Source organism: Pristiophorus japonicus, chromosome 23 (assembly GCF_044704955.1).
Source record: "Pristiophorus japonicus isolate sPriJap1 chromosome 23, sPriJap1.hap1, whole genome shotgun sequence".
Taxonomy (NCBI): Eukaryota; Metazoa; Chordata; class Chondrichthyes; family Pristiophoridae; genus Pristiophorus; species Pristiophorus japonicus.
Genome location: NC_091999.1, coordinates 20156321 through 20171645, shown reverse-complemented (window position 1 = coordinate 20171645; position 15325 = coordinate 20156321). Strand labels below are relative to the sequence as shown.

General features: G+C 43.5%; 6 non-coding genes across 6 annotated transcripts; all 6 read right to left on the bottom strand.

The window, feature by feature from the left end:
* Window positions 1–2124: 2124 nt before the first annotated feature.
* On the bottom strand, window positions 2125–2207 carry trnal-uaa (transfer RNA leucine (anticodon UAA)). Its single transcript has one exon. It is a non-coding gene; the product is annotated as a tRNA-Leu (tRNA).
* A 2322-nt stretch (window positions 2208–4529) lies between these two features.
* Window positions 4530–4612, bottom strand: trnal-uaa (transfer RNA leucine (anticodon UAA)). The gene has a single exon. It is a non-coding gene; the product is annotated as a tRNA-Leu (tRNA).
* A 2321-nt stretch (window positions 4613–6933) lies between these two features.
* trnal-uaa (transfer RNA leucine (anticodon UAA)) lies at window positions 6934–7016 on the bottom strand. The gene has a single exon. It is a non-coding gene; the product is annotated as a tRNA-Leu (tRNA).
* Window positions 7017–9343: 2327 nt separating this feature from the next.
* On the bottom strand, window positions 9344–9426 carry trnal-uaa (transfer RNA leucine (anticodon UAA)). Its single transcript has one exon. It is a non-coding gene; the product is annotated as a tRNA-Leu (tRNA).
* A 2320-nt stretch (window positions 9427–11746) lies between these two features.
* trnal-uaa (transfer RNA leucine (anticodon UAA)) lies at window positions 11747–11829 on the bottom strand. Its single transcript has one exon. It is a non-coding gene; the product is annotated as a tRNA-Leu (tRNA).
* A 2320-nt stretch (window positions 11830–14149) lies between these two features.
* trnal-uaa (transfer RNA leucine (anticodon UAA)) lies at window positions 14150–14232 on the bottom strand. Its single transcript has one exon. It is a non-coding gene; the product is annotated as a tRNA-Leu (tRNA).
* Between the last annotated feature and the right edge of the window lie 1093 nt (window positions 14233–15325).

Sequence of the window (15325 nt, the reverse complement as noted above, 5' to 3'; positions counted from 1 at the left end):
CTTCAATTTAACATTTCATCCGAAAGTCAACAGTTTCAACAATGCAAAATTCCCCAAGTGCTGCAGTTGTGTGTTAGCCAAGATTATATGCTCAAGCCTCAGGAGTGCGACTTGAACACACAAACTCCTGATTCAGTCAAGAATGCTGCCACTGAACCAAAGCTTACACAAAAGTTTACAGCCATAATACTTTCCCCAAGTCTTTTTTTTAAGTTCCAGGACATACCAAATTCATGGTGATGATTTCCACAGACAGTTGCACATACACATAGACATTTTTACAGATATACAGACACAGAGACACACACACAAAAATGTACACGCACCAACGGACATGCACAGATGCCTTAGACATCTTGAGGGATAGACAGGCTGAATCACTGTCGCAACTTTGTCTGATTTTTGCGATTTTCTATCCGTATGTATCGTGAGAATTGCAGATTAATGAAAGAAAGAAAACAGCGGCGGCATTGAAAGGTGTGGGACGTTGTCCCGTCTATCTCAGAATCAGTTTTGCAGGGACCTGATTAAGTTGTCCAACAGAATGAAATATGCTGAGAAACGGAGTTGGCAGAATTCAAATCGATGCGGGGAACCCCGAATAGGTTTTTCGTTTATGGCCTTAACCACTGGGCCACGACTGCAGGCTCGCTGCCTTTTTAAATGTTACTCAGTTAAAACTCAACTATCCATCTCTGTGCAGCAGACGGCCACAGAATCGTGAAAAAGTCACCGTTTGCTAAAAATCTGAAAGAGGCTGTATCTTTGCTGCTCTATATTGCTCTGGAACTTTTTAATATGAATCTATACCAAGAAACAGAAGCAAAATTCTGCCTTTTGTAAAATGCAGCCTCCCCGTTAGGGAATTGAACCGTGGTCTCCTGTGTGACAGGTGGGGATATTCACCACTTTCCCACGAGGAATTGATGCGCATGGGTTTTGTCAAAGCAATATTCGAGCTGTGAATAGATGTGGACACCATGAGAAGTCGACAGACACATTGAGAGACAGAGACAAACCGACAAACAGGGAGAGACAGACAGCGAGATCGAGACAACGAGAGACAGCAAGTGTGAGACTGAAAACGAGAGGCAGACTGAGTGAGAAAAAGACTCTCAAACACATACATCTAAAGAGATCTGTGTGTGTGATCTATAAAGAGAAAGAGTGAAAGAGTGAGAGAAAGACAATCATAAAGACAGTGACAAGGAGAGAGACAGATGGAGAGAGAGCGACAGATAGACAGAGAGACAAAGAAATAAAAAGAAAATGTTGGAAATTCTCAGCAGGTTAGAGAGGGGAACTACCAGCGACAGGCAAAGAGAGACAGGCAGGCAGAGACATAGATAGACAGAGATGATGGGAAAGAGTGAGAGAGTCAGACAGAGAGAATGAGAGAATCCCATTGGAACACAACTGGACAACGTGAGAAAGAGACAGGCACATTGAGAGACAGAGACAAACAGTGAAACAGAGAGAAACAGACAGCGAGGTAGAGACAGAGAGAGACAGAAAGTTTGAGACTGTGAGGGAGGGTCAGACTGAGTGAGGCAAAGACTCAAACACATACATATACAGAGATGTGTTTGTGTGATTTATAAAGAGAGGGAGGGAAAGATTGAGAGAAAGACAGGGACAAGGAGAGAGACAAAGAGGGAGACAGATAGAGAGAAAGATAAATAGAGAGAGACATCGAGACAAAAACAGAAATAATGGAAATACTCGTCAGGTTAGAGACAGGGACGAGCAGAGACAGGCAAAGACATAGATGATGGGAAAGAACGAGACAGTCAGACAGAGAGTATGACAGAATCCCATTGGAACAGAACTGGATACCGTGTGAAGGAGACAGATTGAGAGACAGAGACAAACAGAGAAACAGGGACAGACAGAGTGAATCAGAGAGAGGCAGACTGAGAGAGACAAAGACTCAAACACACAAATACATATACAGCTCTCTAAAGACAGAGCGAGAGGCAGAGACTGAGCGATACAGATACATTTCACTATTTCATTTCATTATCTGCTCAGATTGTCACCGAGCTAAAGAAAAATGCAAATGCAACAGATGAAAATCAGTTAACACTGAGCAGAATGGGAGAAATCACTGTTTAATTAAGTAATTACCAGGAGTGGGGTTCGAACCCACGCGGATATAAACCCATTAGATTTTAAGCCCAACGCCTTAACCACTCGGCCATCCTGGTGCTGTCAGCAATTGGGTTCTGTCTATGTGAGAATCTGGGCTTCAACTCCACCTCCACAGACACACACAAATGCATCGGGTTTCAGGGAGTATTTCCGAACATTTTTCGGAATATTGACACGGTAGCAACTCTCCTATTCTTTTTCGAGGAATGCTCTGGGACCTCTCACAACCACCCGAGTGCGCAGACGGAGCTTCAATTTAACATTTCATCCGAAAGTCAACAGTTTCAACACTGCAAAATTCCCCAAGTGCTGCAGTTGAGTGTTCGCCAAGATTATATGCTCAAGTCTCAGGAGTGCGACTTGAACACACAAACTCCTAATTCAGTCAAGAATGCTGCCACTGAACCAAAGCTGAGACAAAAGTTCACAGCCATATTACTTTCCCAAGTCTTTTTTTTAAGTTCCAGGACATACCAAATTCATGGTGATGATTTCCACAGACAGTTGCACATACACATAGACATTCTTACAGATAGACAGACACAGAGACATACACACATAAATTTACACGCACCAACGGACATGCACAGATGCCTTAGACATCTCGAGGGATAGACATGCTGAATCATTGTCGCAACTTTGGCTGATTTTTGCGATTTTCTCTCCGTATGTATCGTGAATATTGCAGATTAATGAAAGAAAGAAAATAGCGGCGGCATTGAAAGGAGTGGGACGTTGTTCCGTCTATCTCAGAATCAGTTTTGCAGGGACCTGGTTAAATTGTCAAACAGAATGAAATATGCAGAGAAACGGAGTCGGCAGGATTCAAATCTATGCGGGGAAACCCGAATGGATTTTTAGTCTTTGGCCTTAACCAATGGGCCACGACTACTGGCTCGTGCCTTTTTAAATGTTACTCAGTTAAAACTTAACCATCCATCTCTGTGCAGCAGACGGCAACAGAATAGTGAAAAAGTCACCGTTTGCTAAAAATCTGGAAGAGGCTGTATTTTTGCTGCTCTATATTGCTCTGGAACTTTTTAATATGAATCTATACCAAGAAACATAAGCAAAATTCTGCCTTTTGTAAAATGCAGCCTCCCAGTTAGGGAATTGAACCGTGGTCTCCCGTGTGACAGGCGGGGATATTCACCACTTTCCCACGAGGAATTGATGCGCATGGGTTTTGTCAAAGCAATATTCGAGCTGTGAATAGAACTGGACACCATGAGAAGTCGACAGAAACATTGCGAGACAGAGACAAACCGACAAACAGGGAGAGACAGACAGCGAGATCGAGACAACGAGAGACAGCAAGTGTGAGACTGAAAACGAGAGGCAGACTGAGTGAGAAAAAGACTCTCAAACACATACATCTAAATAAATCTGTGTGTGTGATCTATAAAGAGAAAGAGGGAAAGAGTGAGATAAAGACAATCATAAATAAAGTGACAAGGAGAGAGACAGATGGAGAGAGAGCGACAGATAGACAGAGAGACAAAGAAATAAAAAGAAAATGTTGGAAATTCTCAGCAGGTTAGAGAGGGGAACTACCAGCGACAGGCAAAGAGAGACAGGCAGGCAGAGACATAGATAGACAGAGATGATGGGAAAGAGTGAGACAGTCAGACAGAGAGACTGAGAGAATCCCATTGGAACACAATTGGACACCGTGAGAAAGAGGCAGGCACATTGAGAGACAGAGACAAACAGCGAAACAGGGAGAAACAGACAGCGAGGTAGAGACAGAGAGAGACAGAAAGTTTGAAACTGTGATTGAGGGTCAGACTGAGTGAGGCAAAGACTCAAACACATACATATACAGAGATGTGTCTGTGTGATTTATAAAGAGAGGGAGGGAAAGAGTGAGAGAAAGACAGGGACAAGGAGAGAGACAAAGAGGGAGACAGATAGAGAGAAAGATAAATAGAGAGAGAGAGACATCGAGACAAAAACAGAAAATGATGGAAATACTCATCAGGTTAGAGACAGGGACGAGCAGAGACAGGCAAAGACATAGATGATGGGAAAGAACGAGACAGTCAGACAGAGAGTATGACAGAATCCCATTGGAACAGAACTGGATACCGTGTGAAGCAGACAGATTGAGAGACAGAGACAAACAGAGAAACAGGGAAAGACAGAGTGAATCAGAGAGAGGCAGACTGAGAGAGACAAAGACTCTCAAACACACAAATACATATACAGCTCTCGAAAGAGAGAGCGAGAGGCAGAGACTGAACGATACAGATACATTTCACAATTTCATTTCATTATCTGCTCAGATTGTCACCGAGCTACAGAAAAATGCAAATGCAACAGATGAAAATCAGTTATCACTGAGCAGAATGGGAGAAATCACTGTTTAATTAAGTAATTACCAGGAGTGGGGTTCGAACCCACGCGGGTATTAACCCATTGGATCTTAAGCCCAACGCCTTTACCACTCGGCCATCCTGGTGCCGTCAGCGTTGGGATTCTGTCTATGTGAGAATCTGGGCTTCAACTCCACCTCCACAGACACACACAAACACATCGGGTTTCAGAGAGCATTTCCGAACATTTTTCGGAATATTGACACGGGGGCAACTCTCCTATTCTTTATCGAGCAATGCTCTGGAACCTCACACAAACACCCGAGTGCGCAGACGGAGCTTCAATTTAACATTTCATCCGAAAGTCAACAGGTTCAACAATGCAAAATTCCCCAAGTGCTGCAGTTGAGAGTTAGCCAAGATTATATGCTCAAGTCTCAGGAGTGCGACTTGAACACAAAACTCCTGATTCAGTCAAGTATGCTGCCACTGAACCAAAGCTGAGACAAAAGTTCACAGCCATATTACTTTCCCCAAGTCTTTTTTTTAAGTTCCAGGACATACCAAATTCATGGTCATGATTTCCACAGAAAGTTGCTCATACACATAGACATTTTTACAGATAGACAGACACAGAGACACACACACAAAAATGTACACGCACCAACGGACATGCACAGATGCCTTAGACATCTCGAGGGATAGACAGGCTGAATCACTGTCGCAACTTTGGCTGATTTTTGCGATTTTCTATCCGTATGTTTCGTGAATATTGCAGATTAATGAAAGAAAGAAAACAGCGGCGGCATTGAAAGGTGTGGGACGTTGTCCCGTTTATCTCAGAATCAGTTTTGCAGGGACCTGATTAAATTGTCAAAAAGAATGAAATATGCTGAGAAACGGAGTTGGCAGAATTCAAATCCATGCGGGGAAACCCGAATAGGTTTTTCGTCTATGGCCTTAACCACTGGGCCACGACGACTGGATCGCTGCCTTTTTAAATGTTACTCAGTTAAAATCAACTGTCCATCTCTGTGCAGCAGACGGCCACAGAATCGTGAAAAAGTCACCGTTTGCTAAAAATCTGGAAGGGGCTGTATTTTTGCTGCTCTATATTGCTCTGGAACTTTTTAGCATGAATCTATACCAAGAAACAGAAGCAAAATTCTGCCTTTTGTAAAATGCAGCCTCCCTGTTAGGGAATTGAACCGTGGTCTCCCGTGTGACAGGTGGGCATATTCACCACTTTCCCACGAGGAATTGATGCGCAGGGGTGTTGTCAAAGCAATATTCGAGCTGTGAATAGATCTGGACACCATGAGAAGTCGACAGACACATTGCGAGAAAGAGACAAACCAACAAACAGGGAGAGACAGACAGCGAGATCGTGACAACGAGAGACAGCAAGTGTGAGATTGAAAACGAGAGGCAGACTGAGTGAGAAAAAGACTCTCAAACACATACATCTAAAGAGATCTGTGTGTGTGATCTATAAAGAGAAAGAGGGAAAGAGTGAGAGAAAGACAATCATAAAGAAAGTGACAAGGAGAGAGACAGATGGAGAGAGAGCGACAGATAGACAGAGAGATAAAGAAATAAAAAGAACATGTTGGAAATTCTCAGCAGGTTAGAGACAGGAACTACCAGCGACAGGCAAAGAGAGACAGGCAGACAGAGACATAGATAGACAGAGATGATGGGAAAGAGTGAGACAGTCAGACAGAGAGATTGAGAGAATCCTACTGGAACACAACTGGACACCGTGAGAAAGAGACAGGCACATTGAGAGACAGAGAAAAATAGCGAAACAAGGAGAAACAGACAGCGAGGTAGAGACAGAGAGAGACAGGAAGTTTGAGACTCAGAGTTAGGGTCAGACTGAGTGAGGCAAAGACTCAAACACATACATATACAGAGATGTGTTTGTGTGATTTATAAAGAGAGGGAGGGAAAGAGTGAGTGAAAGACAGGGACAGGGGAGAGAGACAAAGAGGGAGACAGAATGAGAAAAAGATAAATAGAGAGAGAGAGACATCGAGACAAAAACAGAAAATGATAGAAATACTCATCAGGTTAGAGACAGGGACGAGCAGAGACAGGCAAAGACAGAGATGATGGGAAAGAACGAGAGAGTCAGACAGAGATTATGACAGAATCCCATTGGAACACAACTGGATACCGTGTGAAGGAGACAGATTGAGAGACAGAGACAAACAGAGAAACAGGGACAGACAGAGTGAATCAGAGAGAGGCAGACCGAGAGAGACAAAGACTCAAACACACAAATACATATACAGCTCTTTAAAGAGAGAGCGAGTGGCAGAGACTGAGCGATACAGATACATTTCACAATTTCATTTCATTATCTGCTCAGATTGTCACCGAGCTGGAGTAAAATGCAAATGCAACAGATGAAAATCAGTTATCACTGAGCAGAATGGGAGAAATCATTGTTTAATTAAGTAATTACCAGGAGTGGGGTTCGAACCCACCCGGGTATAAACCCATTGGATCTTAAGCCCAACGCCTTAACAACTCGGCCATCCTGGTGCCGTCAGCATTTGGATTCTGTCTATGTGAGAATCTGGGCTTCAACTCCACCTCCACAGACGCACACAAACACATCGGGTTTCAGGGAGCATTTCCGAACATTTTTCGGAATATTGACACGGGGGCAACTCTCCTATTCTTTTTCCAGCAATGCTCTGGGACCTCACACAACCACCAGAGTGCGCAGACGGAGCTTCAATTTAACATTTCATCCGAAAGTCAACAGTTTCAACAATGCAAAAATCCCCAAGTGCTGCAGTTGAGAGTTAGCCAAGATTATATGCTCAAGTCTCAGGAGTTCGACTTGAACACACAAACTCCTGATTCAGTCAAGTATGCTGCCACTGAACCAAAGCTCAGACAAAAGTTCACAGCCATATTACTTTCCACAGGTCTTTTTTTTAAGTTCCAGGATATACCAAATTCATGGTGATGATTTCCACAGACAGTTGCACATACACATAGACATTTTTACAGATAGACAGACACAGAGACACACACACAAAAATGTACACGCACCAACGGACATGCACAGATGCCTTAGACATCTCGAGGGATAGACATGCTGAATCATTGTCGCAACTTTGGCTGATTTTTGCGATTTTCTATCCGTATGTATCGTGAATATTGCAGATTAATGAAAGAAAGAAAATAGCGGCGGCATTGAAAGGTGTGGGTCGTTGTTCCGTCTATCTCAGAATCAGTTTTGCAGGGAGCTGGTTAAATTGTCAAACAGAATGAAATATGCTGAGAAACGGAGTCGGCAGGATTCAAATCTATGCGGGGAAACCCGAATGGATTTTTAGTCTATGGCCTTAACCAATGGGCCACGACTTCTGGCTCGTGCCTTTTTAAATGTTACTCAGTTAAAACTTAACCATCCATCTCTGTGCAGCAGACGGCCACAGAATCGTGAAAAAGTCACCGTTTGCTATAAATCTGGAAGAGGCTGCATTTCTGCTGCTCGATATTGCCCTGGAACTTTTTAATATGAATCGATACCAAGAAACAGAAGAAAAATTCTGCCTTTTGTAAAATGCAGTAACCCGTTAGGGAATTGAACCGTGGTCTGCCGTGTGACAGGCGGGGATATTCACCACTTTCCCACGAGGAATTGATGCGCATGGGTTTTGTCAAAGCAATATTCGAGCTGTGAATAGAACTGGACACCATGAGAAGTCGACAGACACATTCCGAGACAGAGACAAACCGACAAACAGGGAGAGACAGACAGCGAGATCGAGACAACGAGAGACAGCAAGTGTGAGACTGAAAACGAGAGGCAGACTGAGTGAGAAAAAGACTCTCAAACACATACATCTAAAGAGATCTGTGTGTGTGATCTATAAAGAGAAAGAGGGAAAGAGTGTGAGAAAAACAATCATAAAGAAAGTGACAAGGAGAGAGACAAATGGAGAGAGAGCGACAGATAGACAGAGAGACAAAGAAATAAAAATAAAATGTTGGAAATTCTCAGCAGGTTAGAGACAGGAACTACCAGCGACAGGCAAAGAGAGACAGGCAGGCAGAGACATAGATAGACAGAGATGATGGGAAAGAGTGAGACAGTCAGACAGAGAGACTGAGAGAATCCCATTGGAACACAACTGGACACCGTGAGAAAGAGACAGGCACATTGAGAGACAGAGACAAACAGCAAAACAGGGAGAAACAGACAGCGAGGGAGAGACAGCGAGAGACAGAAAGTTTGAGACTGAGAGTTAGGGTCAGACTGAGTGAGGCAAAGACTCAAACACATACATATACAGAGATGTGTTTGTGTGATTTATAAAGAGAGGGAGGGAAAGAGTGAGAGAAAGACAGGGACAGGGGAGAGAGACAAAGACGGAGACAGATAGAGAGAAAGATAAATAGAGAGAGAGAGACATCGAGACAAAAACAGAAAATGATGGAAATACTCATCAGGTTAGAGACAGGGACGAGCAGAGACAGGCAAAGACATAGATGATGGGAAAGAACGAGACAGTCAGACAGAGAGCATGACAGAATCCCATTGGAACAGAACTGGATACCGTGTGAAGGAGACAGATTGAGAGACAGAGACAAACAGAGAAACAGGGACAGACAGAGTGAATCAGAGAGAGGCAGACTGAGAGAGACAAAGACTCAAACACACAAATACATATACAGCTCTCTCAAGACAGATCGAGAGGCAGAGACTGAGCGATACAGATACATTTCACTATTTCATTTCATTATCTGCTCAGATTGTCACCGAGCTGGAGTAAAATGCAAATGCAAATGCAACAGATGAAAATCAGTTATCACTGAGCAGAATGGGAGAAATCATTGTTTAATTAAGTAATTACCAGGAGTGGGGTTCGAACCCACCCGGGTATAAACCCATTGGATCTTAAGCCCAACGCCTTAACCACTCGGCCATCCTGGTGCCGTCAGCATTTGGATTCTGTCTATGTGAGAATCTGGGCTTCAACTCCACCTCCACAGACGCACACAAACACATCGGGTTTCAGGGAGCATTTCCGAACATTTTTCGGAATATTGACACGGGGGCAACTCTCCTATTCTTTTTCCAGCAATGCTCTGGGACCTCACACAACCACCAGAGTGCGCAGACGGAGCTTCAATTTAACATTTCATCCGAAAGTCAACAGTTTCAACAATGCAAAAATCCCCAAGTGCTGCAGTTGAGAGTTAGCCAAGATTATATGCTCAAGTCTCAGGAGTTCGACTTGAACACACAAACTCCTGATTCAGTCAAGTATGCTGCCACTGAACCAAAGCTCAGACAAAAGTTCACAGCCATATTACTTTCCACAGGTCTTTTTTTTAAGTTCCAGGATATACCAAATTCATGGTGATGATTTCCACAGACAGTTGCACATACACATAGACATTTTTACAGATAGACAGACACAGAGACACACACACAAAAATGTACACGCACCAACGGACATGCACAGATGCCTTAGACATCTCGAGGGATAGACATGCTGAATCATTGTCGCAACTTTGGCTGATTTTTGCGATTTTCTATCCGTATGTATCGTGAATATTGCAGATTAATGAAAGAAAGAAAATAGCGGCGGCATTGAAAGGTGTGGGTCGTTGTTCCGTCTATCTCAGAATCAGTTTTGCAGGGAGCTGGTTAAATTGTCAAACAGAATGAAATATGCTGAGAAACGGAGTCGGCAGGATTCAAATCTATGCGGGGAAACCCGAATGGATTTTTAGTCTATGGCCTTAACCAATGGGCCACGACTTCTGGCTCGTGCCTTTTTAAATGTTACTCAGTTAAAACTTAACCATCCATCTCTGTGCAGCAGACGGCCACAGAATCGTGAAAAAGTCACCGTTTGCTATAAATCTGGAAGAGGCTGTATTTCTGCTGCTCTATATTGCCCTGGAACTTTTTAATATGAATCGATACCAAGAAACAGAAGAAAAATTCTGCCTTTTGTAAAATGCAGTAACCCGTTAGGGAATTGAACCGTGGTCTGCCGTGTGACAGGCGGGGATATTCACCACTTTCCCACGAGGAATTGTTGCGCATGGGTTTTGTCAAAGCAATATTCGAGCTGTGAATAGAACTGGACACCATGAGAAGTCGACAGACACATTCCGAGACAGAGACAAACCGACAAACAGGGAGAGACAGACAGCGAGATCGAGACAACGAGAGACAGCAAGTGTGAGACTGAAAACGAGAGGCAGACTGAGTGAGAAAAAGACTCTCAAACACATACATCTAAAGAGATCTGTGTGTGTGATCTATAAAGAGAAAGAGGGAAAGAGTGTGAGAAAAACAATCATAAAGAAAGTGACAAGGAGAGAGACAAATGGAGAGAGAGCGACAGATAGACAGAGAGACAAAGAAATAAAAATAAAATGTTGGAAATTCTCAGCAGGTTAGAGACAGGAACTACCAGCGACAGGCAAAGAGAGACAGGCAGGCAGAGACATAGATAGACAGAGATGATGGGAAAGAGTGAGACAGTCAGACAGAGAGACTGAGAGAATCCCATTGGAACACAACTGGACACCGTGAGAAAGAGACAGGCACATTGAGAGACAGAGACAAACAGCAAAACAGGGAGAAACAGACAGCGAGGGAGAGACAGCGAGAGACAGAAAGTTTGAGACTGAGAGTTAGGGTCAGACTGAGTGAGGCAAAGACTCAAACACATACATATACAGAGATGTGTTTGTGTGATTTATAAAGAGAGGGAGGGAAAGAGTGAGAGAAAGACAGGGACAAGGAGAGAGACAAAGACGGAGACAGATAGAGAGAAAGATAAATAGAGAGAGAGAGACATCGAGACAAAAACAGAAAATGATGGAAATACTCATCAGGTTAGAGACAGGGACGAGCAGAGACAGGCAAAGACATAGATGATGGGAAAGAACGAGACAGTCAGACAGAGAGCATGACAGAATCCCATTGGAACAGAACTGGATACCGTGTGAAGGAGACAGATTGAGAGACAGAGACAAACAGAGAAACAGGGACAGACAGAGTGAATCAGAGAGAGGCAGACTGAGAGAGACAAAGACTCAAACACACAAATACATATACAGCTCTCTCAAGACAGATCGAGAGGCAGAGACTGAGCGATAGAGATACATTTCACTATTTCATTTCATTATCTGCTCAGATTGTCACCGAGCTGCAGAAAAATGCAAATGCAACAGATGAAATTCAGTTAACACTGAGCAGAATGGGAAAAATCACTGTTTAATTAAGTAATTACCAGGACTGGGGTTTGAACCCACGCGTGTATAAACCCATTGGATCTTAAGCCCAACGCCTTAACCACTCGGCCATCCTGGTGCTGTCAGCAATTGGGTTCTGTCAATATGAGAATCTGGGCTTCAACTCCACCTCCACAGACACACACAAATGCATCGGGTTTCAGGGAGTATTTCGGAACATTTTTCGGAATATTGACACGGGGGCAACTTTCATATTCTTTTTCGAGTAATGCTCTGGGACCTCTCACAACCACCCGAGTTCGCAGACGGAGCTTCAATTTAACATTTCATCCGAAAGTCAACAGTTTCAACAATGCAAAATTCCCCAAATGCTGCAGTTGAGTGTTAGTCAAGATTATATGCTCAAGTCTCAGGAGTGCGACTTGAACACACAAACTCCTGATTCAGTCAAGAATGCTGCCACTGAACCAAAGCTGAGACAAATGTTCACAGCCATATTACTTTCCCAAGTCTTTTTTTTAAGTTCCAGGACATACCAAATTCATGGTGATGATTTCCACAGACAGTTGCACATACACATAGACATTTTTACAGATAGACAGACACAGAGACGCACACACAATAATGTACACGCACCAACGGAAATGCACAGATGCCTTAGACTTCTCGAGGGATAGACAGGCTGAATCACGGTCGCAACTTAGGCTGATTTTTGCGTATTTCTATCCGGATGTATCGTGAATATTGCAGATTAATGAATGAAAGAAAATAGCAGCGGCATTGAAAGGTGTGGGACGTTGTTCCGTCTATCTCAGAATCAGTTTTGCAGGGACCTGGTTAAATTGTCAAACAGAATGAAATATGCTGAGAAACGGAGTCGGCAGGATTCAAATCTATGCAGGGAAACCCGAAAGGAGTTTTAGTCTGTGGCCTTAACCAATGGGCCACGACTACTGGCTCGCTGCCTTTTTTAATGTTACTCAGTTAAAACTCAACATCCATCTCTGTGCAGCAGACGGCCACAGAATAGTGAAAAAGTCACCGTTTGCTAAAAACCTGGAAGAGGCTGTGATTTTGCTGCTCTATATTGCTCTGGAACTTTTTAATATGAATCTTTCTCAAGAAACAGAAGCAAGATTCTGCCTTTTATAAAATGCAGCCTTCCCGTTAGGGAATTGAACCGTGGTCTCCCGTGTGACAGGTGGGGATATTCACCACTGTCCCACGAGGAATTGATGCGCATGGGTTTTGTCAAAGCAATATTAGAGCTGTGAATAGAACTGGACACCATGAGAAGTCGACAGACACATTGCGAGACAGAGACAAACCGACAAACAGGGAGAGACAGACAGCGAGATCGAGACAACGAGAGACAGCAAGTGTGAGACTGAAAACGAGAGGCAGACTGAGTGAGAAAAAGACTCCCAAACACATACATCTAAGGAGATCTGTGTGTGTGATCTATAAAGAGAAAGAGGGAAAGAGTGAGAGAAAGACAATCATAAAGACAGTGACAAGGAGGGAGACAGATGGAGAGAGAGCGACAGATAGACAGAGAGACAAAGAAATAAAAAGAAAATGTTGGAAATTCTCAGCAGGTTAGAGAGAGGAACTACCAGCGACAGGCAAAGAGAGACAGGCAGGCAGAGACATAGATAGACAGAGATGATGGGAAAGAGTGAGACAGTCAGACAGAGAGACTGAGAGAATCCCATTGGAACACAACTGGACAACGTGAGAAAGAGACAGGCACATTGAGAGACAGAGACAAACAGTGAAACAGAGAGAAACAGACAGCGAGGTAGAGATAGAGAGAGACATAAAGTTTGAGACTGAGAGGGAGGGTCAGACTGAGTGAGGGAAAGACTCAAACACATACATATACAGAGATGTGTCTGTGTGATTTATAAAGAGAGGGAGGTAAAGAGTGAGAGAAAGACAGGGACAAGGAGAGAGACAAAGAGGGAGACAGATAGAGAGAAAGATAAATAGAGAGAGAGAGACATCGAGACAAAAACAGAAAATGATGGAAATACTCATCAGGTTAGAGACAGGGACGAGCAGAGACAGGCAAAGACATAGATGATGGGAAAGAACGAGACAGTCAGACAGAGAGTATGACAGAATCCCATTGGAACAGAACTGGATACCGTGTGAAGGAGACAGATTGAGAGACAGAGACAAACAGAGAAACAGGGACAGACAGAGTGAATCAGAGAGAGGCGGACTGAGAGAGACAAAGACTCAAACACACAAATACATATACAGCTCTCTAAAGACAGAGCGAGAGGCAGAGACTGAGCGATACAGACACATTTCGCAATTTCATTTCATTATCTGCTCAGATTGTCACCGAGCTACAGAAAAATGCAAATGCAACAGATGAAAATCAGTTATCACTGAGCAGAATGGGAGAAATCACTGTTTAATTAAGTAATTACCAGGAGTGGGGTTCGAACCCACGCGGGTATGAACCCATTAGATCTTAAGCCCAACGCCTTAACCACTCGGCCATCCTGGTGCCGTCAGCGATTGGATTCTGTCTATGTGAGAATCTGGGCTTCAACTCCACCTCCACAGACACACACAAACACATCGGGTTTCAGGGAGGATTTCCGAACATATTTCAGAATATTGACACGGGGGCAACTCTCCTTTTCTTTTTCGAGTAATGCTCTGGGACCTCTCACAACCACCCGAGTGCGCAGTCGGAGCTTCAATTTAACATTTCATCCGAAAGTCAACAGTTTCAACACTGCAAAATTCCCCAAGTGCTGCAGTTGAGAGTTAGCCAAGATGAAATGCTCAAGTCTCAGGAGTGCGACATGAACACACAAACTCCTGATTCAGTCAAGAATGCTGCCACTGAACCAAAGCTGAGACAAAAGTTCACAGCCATATTACTTTCCCAAGTCTTTTTTTTAAGTTCCAGGACATACCAAATTCATGGTGATGATTTCCACAGACAGTTGCACATACACATAGACATTTTTACAGATAGACAGACACAGAGACATACACACAAAAATTTACACGCACCAACGGACATGCACAGATGCCTCAGACATCTCGAGGGATAGACATTCTGAATCATTGTCGCAACTTTGGCTGATTTTTGCGATTTACTATCCGTATGTATCGTGAATATTGCAGATTAATGAAAGAAAGAAAGAAAGAAAGAAAGAAAGCAGCGGCATTGAAAGGTGTGGGACGTTGTTCCGTCTATCTCAGAATCAGTTTTGCAGGGACCTGGTTAAATTGTCAAACAGAATGAAATATGCAGAGAAACGGAGTCGGCAGGATTCAAATCTATGCGGGGAAACCCGAATGGATTTTTAGTCTATGGCCTTAACCAATGAGCCACGACTACTGGCTCGTGCCTTTTTAAATGTTACTCAGTTAAAACTTAACCATCCATCTCTGTGCAGCAGACGGCAACAGAATAGTGAAAAAGTCACCGTTTGCTAAAAATCTGGAAGAGGCTGTATTTTTGCTGCTCTATATTGCTCTGGAACTTTTTAATATGAATCTATACCAAGAACCAGAAGCAAAATTCTGCCTTTTGTAAAATGCAGCCTCCCCGTTAGGGAATTGAACCGTGGTCTCACGTGTGA